A 10,450-nucleotide genomic window follows, 5' to 3' on the forward strand; every position below is an offset into this window, starting at 1 on the left:
CAATCAGGGATAGCCATATCAGCGTCAAACCCTGCCACGTAGGCAAATGAAAACTTAAATGCACTCTCTCTATCAGTGGTACTCAACGTTTTGGCCCCATGAGCCAGATGAGTGATGAAGGGCTTGTCTGCAGACTGGATCGGGCCCTGGGGTCCAACACTGCCCCTTCCATAGCCTGCATGCCAGGACTGGGTCCCAGGGGCCTGAAGCCACCCGCTCCTGCTCCCTGCATGCCAGAATGGGCTCCAGGGGGTCTGTAGCCTTCCCCTGTGCACTGGGATTGAGTGCTGGGGCCTGGTGCTGCCCCCAGCATGTCAGGATTGGGACCCGGGAGAGAAGAGGAGAAGGCACTGGTGCTGCACCAGATCCAGAGCACAGGGCCCCAGGCTCTCCATTGATCCAAAGATTTGGCAGCAGGGGAGTGGAGCTACCACTTCCCTGCCGCAACATTTCTGGACCCGTGCACAGTCCTACAGTCTAGATGACATGGGGCCACAGGACACAGGTTGAGTACCCCTGCTCTATGTTAATCAGAACATGTCCCTATGCAGAGGCACTTCAAGCTTTTCCAGTGCCTGGAGCACAAAAGGGGAACATGGGGGGAAAGGGGCACGAAGGGAGTTGGAAAGGAGTCTTGAGCTCACCTTGCTTGGGTGGCAGGTGCTACTGCTGTTGCTGCTTTAACAGCACAAGTTGGGACAGGCTGCAGCACCAAGGCTCCTCCCAGTACCCCATTTGCCCTCCATCCTGGAGAAAGGGCTGACTCTCCCACGGCAAAGCCTCCCAGAGGGAAGGGGCATCACTCCACCCCCTCTCCACACAATCAGGTACACTGCTTGGTATGGCATTGCCCCTGCCCAGCTCCCTATGAACCAGGCCACACGGTTCTACATGCTGTGGAAAGACTCCTGGGAGAGAGGGTCATATTATCACTCCCTCCAAGTTGGTACCCAGGGCTGATGCTATTCTCACCCTACCCTGCTTACTCTGCTGCCCCATGTAATCCTGAGAGATGAGACCAACTGAAGCTGCATTGATTACACTTGGCAATAGCTTGAATATAGCAGACAGGGCTTCGAGATCAACAAAAAAAGAGCTTCCCATTACCTTTCCTTTTTCAAATGCATAAAGAAACTGAACAAACAGAGGAAGTGTCTCCATCCCCTGCCCCAAGTCTTCTAGTAAATCTGTGTCTAACTTGCAAAGTTCAGTCAGGAACATGACTTAAACTGATAGTTCAAAAAGAAAAGTGAATGGCTTGCTCTGCCTGAGACTGAATTTGACACAGGAAATTTAACATGGTTCCCTCAGCAGTTATAGGTCTGCCACATTTGGCATTTTTGCTCCTCAAACGAACACACACACTTCTTCCTGAAATGCATATACAGGGATAATCCCACATGCAATAAGAGTTACAGGCTACATTCCTCGATTGCCTTAAGATGTTAACACTATAGCCCCATGATCAGGGGGTGAAATTGGCAGGGTTACAATTACTGGATTGACATTGCGATTTAACTGTACAAAATCAGGCTTAACCACTGAATAAGTAAGCCAAGAGAAAGAGACTGAATATAAGAAAACTGATTAACAATTGTCTACAATTCAATGACGGTAATTACAGTCTGCCAACCTAAATTCCCCAAGCTCTCTCCTACTGGTCAGTATATCCTTCAGGTTCTGTTCGAAAACCTGCCAGGTTACTACACGCAGTTAACCAGCTCTGATCTTATGCTCCAGGGTGGTTGCACTCTGGTAGCAGCTGAGTAGATTGCAGTTTCCAAACAGATCCCAGGTCTGTAAAGACACAGGTAAGTACTGTATTTACTTGAATCAAAGATGACCCTCCCCCCCTCCAATAATTAGTCTTTTAAAATGAAAAACATATAATTTTATTATAAAATGCTAGGTATAAAATGTAATTACTAGAAGGCCACCTTAAATTTGTCCTCCCCGGTACTGCAGCCAGGAAAACAGCAGCAAGGAGATGAGCAGCAGGGTGGCATGTCCCCCCCATCCTCCCCAAGGTGCCTGTGCCCCTTGCTCTCCCCCACCACTTGCCACTCCTGCCACCTGACCCCCATAGCGCCTGTGCCCTCTCAACACCTGCCCTCGCCTGCCATGCCTGCACCCCCTTCCCTGCTCCATTTGCTGAGCTCCCCCACTTCCTTCCCCTGCCAATTACTATCCATTGGGGCTTGGGCTCTGGCTTTCTGTCCAGCCAGGGAGTAGCAGATACTGTGGCAGCAGCCCCGGCCCAGGCCCCAGCTCCTGGACCGGGTTGGCATTGGAGCCAGGACTAAGGCCAGAGCTGCCACAACTGGTCCAGAACCACAACTGAGAGTAAGTGGCTGGGGGAGGGGGACAGAGGTGGCAGGGGCAAATGGCAGGTGGCAGAGGCTGAAGCGGAGGCTATGGCTCCAATGCCAACCTGAGGCCAGGGCCAGGCTGGATAAACTGCCTGCTCCCCCTCACTCAAATCCAAGATGAGGGGACCCCTCCCACTCATGTCAAGAGGGAAAGGACAATGTCTTAGATTTGAGTAAATATGGTAATGCTGCTCAAAGTAGGGCTACTTTGTACATACCTGCAGGATCAGAGCCAGACACAAAGGTGCTCTATAACTATGCAAGATATTACTGGCATCAATTTCCTGGCCTGGCTGATTTGCAAGCCCTTCAGGTCGGTGAGTTAAATTAAGTTTTGTACATTAAAGCTCCTCTCTGAGCTCTAAAACTACCCTGGAAAGTGACAAGCAGGAACAAAGTGACAGTAAAAAAAGATATAAGGAGGCTACTCTATAAACATGGAAGGGTGATGTTGACACGTGGCTCTGAATTCCAAACCCAAGATCCCAACAGGTCCAAAGCATGGCCACCCATTCACTCAGGATAGTGGGAAGTCCAAAATTCACATGGGTTAAATAAAAGTGTGTGTGTATATATGTATATATATATATATATATATATATATATATATATATGAGAATCAGGATAAAGTTCAAAGGAAGTAATGACCTATGATAGCCTTTAATGCTGTAGGCACCATGAAAAAAGTAATATTTGCTCTGTGCTGATTTTCTTTAAGTGTACCACAGTGCAGTCACAGCTCTTTAACCCTAGTATATTTGCACCATAATAGATTTGGTTTCAGCACTGCTGATGGCCAAAAAAAATCAGCTAGATAAGTGCTTGTAAACAACAGTAGTGGGGCAGTGAGCAGTCCCAGTCAAAGTGCCTTGGATAAGCAGCTGCTAGACTTTCAAGGAGGGCACAATGGAAATAAAAACCTTAGGCAACAGCCTTCATCCCTCCATCAAGTTATTTGTGCCATGAGCAAAGGATGCCACATTCTTACTTTTCTTGGGACAAAGACACAAACACACTGGTTGAGGCAGAAGCAGCTTTTACAACTGATGCTGCTCTTTAGTCTACACTCTTTTTTGTGAAATACAGAGACAATTTTGAGCAAAGCCTTTGGGAAAAGAGCTTTACTCAAAATCACTAGTCCTCTGTCTAGCACAATGAGAGCAGAGAATGCAAATTAGTTCCAATAAAAGCAGCTGGCAATCAATAGGGAAGGGCTGGACTCCAAGAGTGAAACTGGCTCCCTCTGAGGATAAGAGTTAAAAGGGGGAAAATATAAGAAGATGAAAGCAAAGAAAGAGCAAGTGTAAACAACACCTAAAAGGAAAAAAAAAAAAGGAGAAAAATCAAATGAAAAGAGGAGTGACAAAGAACAGTTCTGGGGAGAAGTTCCATGGGAAGGAAACCCAGAACACAATTAGAGTGCAGAGGAAAGGATCATTAGGAAAAAAAGACTAATGGAAAGATGTGCAATTCACACAGAAGATGAAATGAAGATCATGAAAGCAAAGATAAGAGGCTAGCTGGGACAATGGCTTAATGTACTAGTCACGAGCTCAAATTCCAGCCTACATCAAACATGTTATGAGCCTTGATAACGAGTGAGTCTCAGCTTCCTTCCCAGTGCCCATCTGGCTAAATCACAAAGCCATTGTGTGTACTTGTCTCTTTGTTCTATCCGCCACGCTAGCTATTACCTGTCCTAACCAAGCACCCACTGTCTAGTCAGTTGTATCCTCCTTCTGAACTCAGCTATCTCATGAAGTCTACCATTAACAAACCACAGCAGCAAACGCTCAGGCAGCGCCCTGCCGCCACCCCCATATAAACTGTTCTGTAGGACAGAAACTTCCATTGAGTTTCCCTGTGTATCTGATCTGTACCACCTGTTTAGACAGCAGGTTCAGGAAATAAATCCTCCTTTAGGTTACAGAGAGGGTACCTAATATTATACATGTGGAAAAAATGATGCTACTGGCAATCTCCACTCAGGAAAAACCAAAAATCAAGTCACAGCAGCTACAGGTCTGGACTGAAGGGCATTTTAAAAATGCGGTGTGTGAAAGCTCACCTATTCATTGCTTTCTACCCACCCACCCTAATCTGGCTCTAGTATAGCTTTTATCAATATCCCACACAGAAAGCTTAGCTAACTTTAATTCTAAGTTGCTAAACTGCATATCCCAGCAACAGTGCCTCCTCCAGAAAAAAGCACCAAGAAAATAAACAGCAAGGTCATTCAATGGCCTTTTCAACCTGAAGGATCCCAAAGCATCTTTACCAACACATGCTACAAGATTACATCACGACAACACCAAATTGCAGCTAATTCTTCATTTAAACAGCATGTATCCTTTTTTTACTTAGGTAGGATACCTTATTTAGACTAAGAAGTGATCTTACCTCTCCCTGAAACCTCAAGGGAAAATCTAATCAACACAACATAGTTATTTATTCAGATTAGATTTTGGCTAATATTAACAGATGAATTGGCCAAATCTATTAAATATAAACACTGGTATTATCAAAACTGAAGCAGGGAACAACTTCGGGCATCACCTACTCTGTGAAAGGTACCATTAGGCTTTTAATGGCTGAAGTGTTTGAGACCATTTAGACCCTTTTACTTTTAAAGCACAAAGCTCTCACACACGTACACATGACAAATGATAAAGCTGACATAGGAAAAGAACAAGGGGGGGCAGGGGGGGAAAGTAAGACAGACCAGATGAAACAAAAAGCAAAAAAGTGCAAAACTAAATGACTTGGTGGGTAGAGGGAATCAGACCAATATTAAAGCATACCACATTCTCAGCCCCTCAAGACTCAGGTCTACCTGAAGGCCCAAAGCAAAAAAAACCCCAGAAAGACTGATTTCAACTTCTGTGACTAAATGAAAAGCATCCCCACAAGCACCCAAGGTACTTCATCATCCTTCATTCATGTTCAGCAGTTGTTCTGGTGTTTGTCTAGATCAGGAAAAAATTTCCCCACCTTAACTGCATGGATACAATTTCACCCATACAAACACAGGAGCTTACAACCAAGTGGAAGCAGTCATACCAGCACTGATTTCCCTATACTAGACTAGCTCTTAGACTTCCAGAGCTGTGGACAGCAAGGCCCTTCCATATGAGAATATTTGCTGGATTATGAGCTCAGGGATCATCAGTGGGTCTCACCCGCTGACTTTGCTCTTCTGCATAGGGTGCACAGCAAGAGAATTACTCACCTTTGCCAAGAACATAATGAAAAGGTAATACAAAAAGACAAAGGCAGCGACATGGCTAGAGCAGCGGTTCTCAACTGGGGATCCACAGCCCCTTGTGGGGCCACAGGCAGGTGTCAGGGTGTCCGCACTGCCCCCCAGCCCACCTTCCCTCCAGGGTAGAGCTGTGGCCTGAGGGGAGTGGCGGCAGCAGTAGCCAGGCTATGGCAGCAAGGTAGAGCCGTAGCCTGGTGCACAAGTGGCTGGTGACAGGAGGAAGTGAGAGCAGTGGCCCCCATGCCCCCAGACCATTATGCCTTCCACTGCTGGTGACACGGTTGATGCAAGGGTCCCAGTGGTGGCAACAAGTCTTGATGCCCCACTCCGCCCTCCTGCGCTATGTCCTGCTCGCTGGTGTGCCAGTCCAGCCAGGCTGCAGTCCCGTGCACTGTTGGCACACAAATCTGAGAGGACATGTACCCCCCACATGCCCCTGTAACACATCACCTATGCCTCCCACCCCCCCATACTGGGTATTCAGAAAAACAGTTGGTGTGGTACAGGTGGGCTGTGGAGTTTTTATAGCATGCTGGGGGGGACCTCAAGAAGAAAAAGGCTGAGAACCCCTGGGCTAGAGAATACCACACACAAGGGAACCTCTCACATGTAAAATGCCATCTATGGATAAAGGCCCATGTCTCTATTTTAGGAACTGCTACCATTCTAACAGTATCGCTGTGCCCAGCACAGGCATACCAGGGTTGGACGGGCAATACAATAGTTCCTGCAGTGGCCAGCTCATGCCCTCACTCAAGCACATGAATTAGCCTTCAATATTCCCAGTGTGACACCTCATCAAGGATCTGGCCATCTGCCACCTGTCCGAAGACCATAATGGAACTGACACATCTACCCCACAAGTGTCACGGGAAGTAGAAGAAAAGCACTCAAAAAAGTGAGTTAAGAAGGCAAGTTAAAGTTGAGCCAAATGGACCACCCCACCCCACTTCTGGTCACAGCCAGCCACATAACCTCCTAGCACCACCACTGACACGGATACAAAAGCTTTGCCTACAGAACCAAGGCTATAAACAGAAGTTGCCAAATGAAGTGGCTCAGCTGAGCCAGGATGCATCTCACTCCACTGGGAGAACCAGACCTAATTCACTGTCTTGCAGGGTCAGGCCCCTGCTGCTCCCAGTTTCCCTGCTTGCAGGGACACACCCCATGTACATCTCTGCAAGGAGGGAAACCCTAGCACGCTCCTCAGGCTTCAGAGGCCCAATCCCCAGGAATTCCCCATGCTGGATCAGGCCCCTGAAGCCTTTGGAGCACCTGCTCAGGACAGCTGGAGAGTGCAGGCAGCTCTGGTTTGCCCATACACTCCTCCCTTAAAATAAACAGATGTCTGCTGCAAAATAGCAGCACAAATTAATACTTTTTGTTGCGGTCCAAGTTTGACCCTTTGTGGCACAACAAAGGGCATGGATGTTTGTTTGCTTTCACTTTGTACTGTCATAAAAATGTTTATGGAGGCACAAAGGGGACAAGTGTTTCCAGCCCAAGAAGTCTCCCACAGGTACCTTAAAGTGCACACTTCCTCACAGCCCAAGTGCTGTTGGACATTCTGGATGCACCCTGCAGTACAGGGGGAGAAGCAAGAAGACCGCTCAACTCTGTGAGCCACAGAAAGACGCTGGATAAGGAAGTGACAAAGACATTGTCAGGAGCTCTTTGCAGGGAACAGGGCTGCAACTATAGCAACATAAATGCAGCCCAAACTGATGCAGGGCAGGGAGCAGGAATTAGTGGACAAGAACCCCTCTAGACCAGGTCAGTAGCTGGTTGTTATCATATGTGCTGCTGAGGTCCAATTTACCAGTCCTGGGCCAGGCAGAACTTTTCATCTCTGAAGAGAGCTGGACCTTACACCCCTAGATATCCCTATAGTTCTTTGAACACCATCACCCCCATTTGTAAAATAACTGATATAACCTCCTTTGAAGGCAGAAATGTCTCCTTGCTCTGGTGGTCCCCAGTCGCTCTCACCCACACTGCAAACGGCAGCTACCTCTCTCCATCAGCCCTGTTCTCTGTAATGCTCAATGGAGGTTATTCCCCTGGGCAGTGACTCTACTTTCAGCTGCTGCTCCCAGTGCTGTGCATGGTGTGGCCTGTACTGCAGCTAGCCACTTGTCCAGCCTGGAGGCAGCAGAGACATGACGGTGAATGAGAAGATAGGGGATAGAAACAAACACAGAAACTGCACTGTAAAATCAATCATAAAATAATAATTTCACTGCAATACACCCTGTATCAGACACCATGGCCAAAAGATTTATAGTGCATTGTGTTGATCGTCCCATAAGCCAGATCGTGTCACCTAATTAGCATGCTGCTCTTATCTGCATGCAATCACATTTCACTGTCTTTCTATTTAATGTGTGAAAAACAATCTGAGGCAGAAAAACATTCTTTGGCATATTTTGCCAGCAAACTTACCCAGGCCACAAGTGTTGGGGAAACAATCACATAGCCATTCCCATCTGTTGCTCTGCTCATCTCTAAAACAGCAACAACTACTGGGCATTATCTAACCACATACCGGTGCCTAACTGGCCAGCCACTGTCCAAAGTAGCCAAGGTCACACGGAAATCTCCACCCATTCTGCTGCTCTGGAATTATACTGCAATATCAGCAGTAGCCAAGCACAGGAGTATGAAGGTGCTGAATGTAGCCATGTAGCCACTGCTACAGGTCCCAGGTCTCAAACAACTCAGTCCCACCAGTCTGTGTTCATGCAGATTTGCTTATATGGCATACAGACGCCTACCTGGACAGTGCTGAAAAATGCAGATGTCAGCTTCTCATCTTAGCTTCCAAATATCCAGTAGTACCTTGTGCTCATTGTTCCAAAGCTTCAGCAAGAGAGTTTTCGCTGAGTAGTGTGAGAAAGCTGTTGAAAAAAGAGACTGGGAAAAAACGCTGCTATCAGAATTTCTCGGGGAAATTACTGGAGAATCCTGATGGATAAAGAAAAGTTGTTCTCTGTTCCCAAGATTTCCCTTCCCAGGAGGCGTTTTTAAATCTCCCACAAGCCAAAGTAAAAATTGCAACTAAAGCTGTGTGAACGACACTGTGACGTTGGCATTTTACACCGCAGATGTGACATGAAAGTCCAAAGCTCAAACACGGTTAAGAAACCTATTTAATATATGTTAGGTTCTCAGCTATACCACAAGTGGCATATGTCGTAACCGGGCCTCCAAAACAGCGCTCGCTACAATGCAGTTAGTGAGAACTGACAAACAACCCACAAGGGACAAGAAGACGTACAAAAAACTAGAACTCTTGGTTCCAAAATGATACCTTTTATTAAACCAACTGGAAAACAGCAAGAAAACTGTCCTTTTCTGTAAGCTTTCGGGATTAAGGTATCATTTTGGAACCAAGAGTTCTTGTTTTTTTGTACGTTGTTTTGTCTCAGACCAACACAGCTACCAGGTACACCAGGTACAAGGGACAAGCACGTTTTGACGTTTGTTCTTCCTAAGAACTCAACTTTTTTAGCACAAACCAACTGCAAAATAAGTAGTGACCTGCACCCTGAACCCAAGACAAAGGAGAGGGAGAACCCTGTAACGTCGCCTGAACGGACGCGGCTCCGTAAAGAGACACACGTATGTTAATCAGTGAATCGCCGGGGCGTTCAGCCGGGCAAAGCAATCCAGACTCGATGGAGAGGTGACTCCGCAGTGCATCGAGACCGGCAACACATGCAAAAAAAAGCAACTATAGCTGCGGGAAGCGGGGAAGGCACCTGGACTGGCCAGGCGGGCGCAGCCACCCTCGTGCCTGTCCCTGACGGGCCACAAGCGCGATCCACTGCCACCGGCCCCCACGTGCGGAGCAGCGAGCGCGGCGCGACCTGCACAACCGCGCGGTGCAGGGGGGCGCAGAGCAGGGGGCAGCCCCCGCCGCCCGGCCCCGGCCCGGCCGCTCGCACAGAGTCTCCCCTCCCTTCCTCTCCCCGGCCGAAAGTTTGGCGGCGCGGGGGGGCCAGGGCCAAGTCTGCGGGAAGTTGTTCCGCGGCCCGGAGCGCCCCCGACTCACCATGCACGTGGGCGCCGGCCGCCGCCGCTGCTCAGCCCCGCGGACGTGGCAGCCCCGCCGCCCGCTTCGCTTCCTTCCCTTCCCTTCCCCGCCCGGCCCGGCCCGGCCCGGCCCCGAGCCCCGCGAGCGCACCAGGCTCCTCCCGGCTCGGCGCTGCCGGCGCCCTCTGCCGAGCGCAGGCGGCATCCGCTGCCCCCGCCCAGCCCCGCCGCCGCGTGCCGGCACAGAGGCCTGGCGGCTGGAAGCGCTGCCCGGCCGAGGGGGCCGGGATCCGCTCGGACTCCCGCGGCACCCAGCCCGGCGCCTGGCAGGCGGGCACTTCACTTCCCGCCTCCTTAGCATCTCCCCGAGCCCTTCTCCGCCCCCCACCCCGATCCCGCAGGCCTGAGCGGCCGCCTCTTCTGTCCAGAGCTCTGCGGGCTCCCCCTGCTCCTGGCCAGGAAGCTCCTGTTTCGCAGCCCTGGGCATTGTTTCTCGCTCCCGCGGTTGTTGCTTCTGCCCGGGGTCCCGAGCATGTTAATAAAGATCCTGGCTTCTTTTTAACTGGAGAGATACCTGTGCCGTGTTTTGTATGGGAGGATGCAGGTCACCAGCTTCACCCCTCCCCCCATTTCCAAATGCTGGACCCGCCTGTGCCCACCTACCCGCCTCGATTCAAAGCCCTAGACCTGCCTGTGCCCACCTACCTGCCTCCATTCAAACCCCTCGACCCGCCCATGCTCACCTACCTGCCTCGATTCAAAGCCCTTCAGCAACCCCCGG

The 10,450-nt window shown here is 49.5% G+C and overlaps 1 long non-coding RNA gene across 1 annotated transcript in view; it reads right to left on the reverse strand.

Moving 5' to 3' along the window:
* Window positions 1–9,797, reverse strand: part of LOC106740471 (uncharacterized) — a 34,935-nt gene extending 25,138 nt beyond the window's left edge. The window contains exons 1-2 of the long non-coding RNA XR_001374017.3: window positions 9,689–9,797; window positions 8,409–8,547 (exon numbers count right to left, since the gene is read on the reverse strand). This is a non-coding gene — a long non-coding RNA (uncharacterized LOC106740471). The remainder of the gene's footprint in view (window positions 1–8,408; window positions 8,548–9,688) is intronic.
* Between the last annotated feature and the right edge of the window lie 653 nt (window positions 9,798–10,450).

The sequence above is a fragment of the Alligator mississippiensis genome, chromosome 1 (assembly GCF_030867095.1).
Source record: "Alligator mississippiensis isolate rAllMis1 chromosome 1, rAllMis1, whole genome shotgun sequence".
Classification (NCBI taxonomy): Eukaryota; Metazoa; Chordata; order Crocodylia; family Alligatoridae; genus Alligator; species Alligator mississippiensis.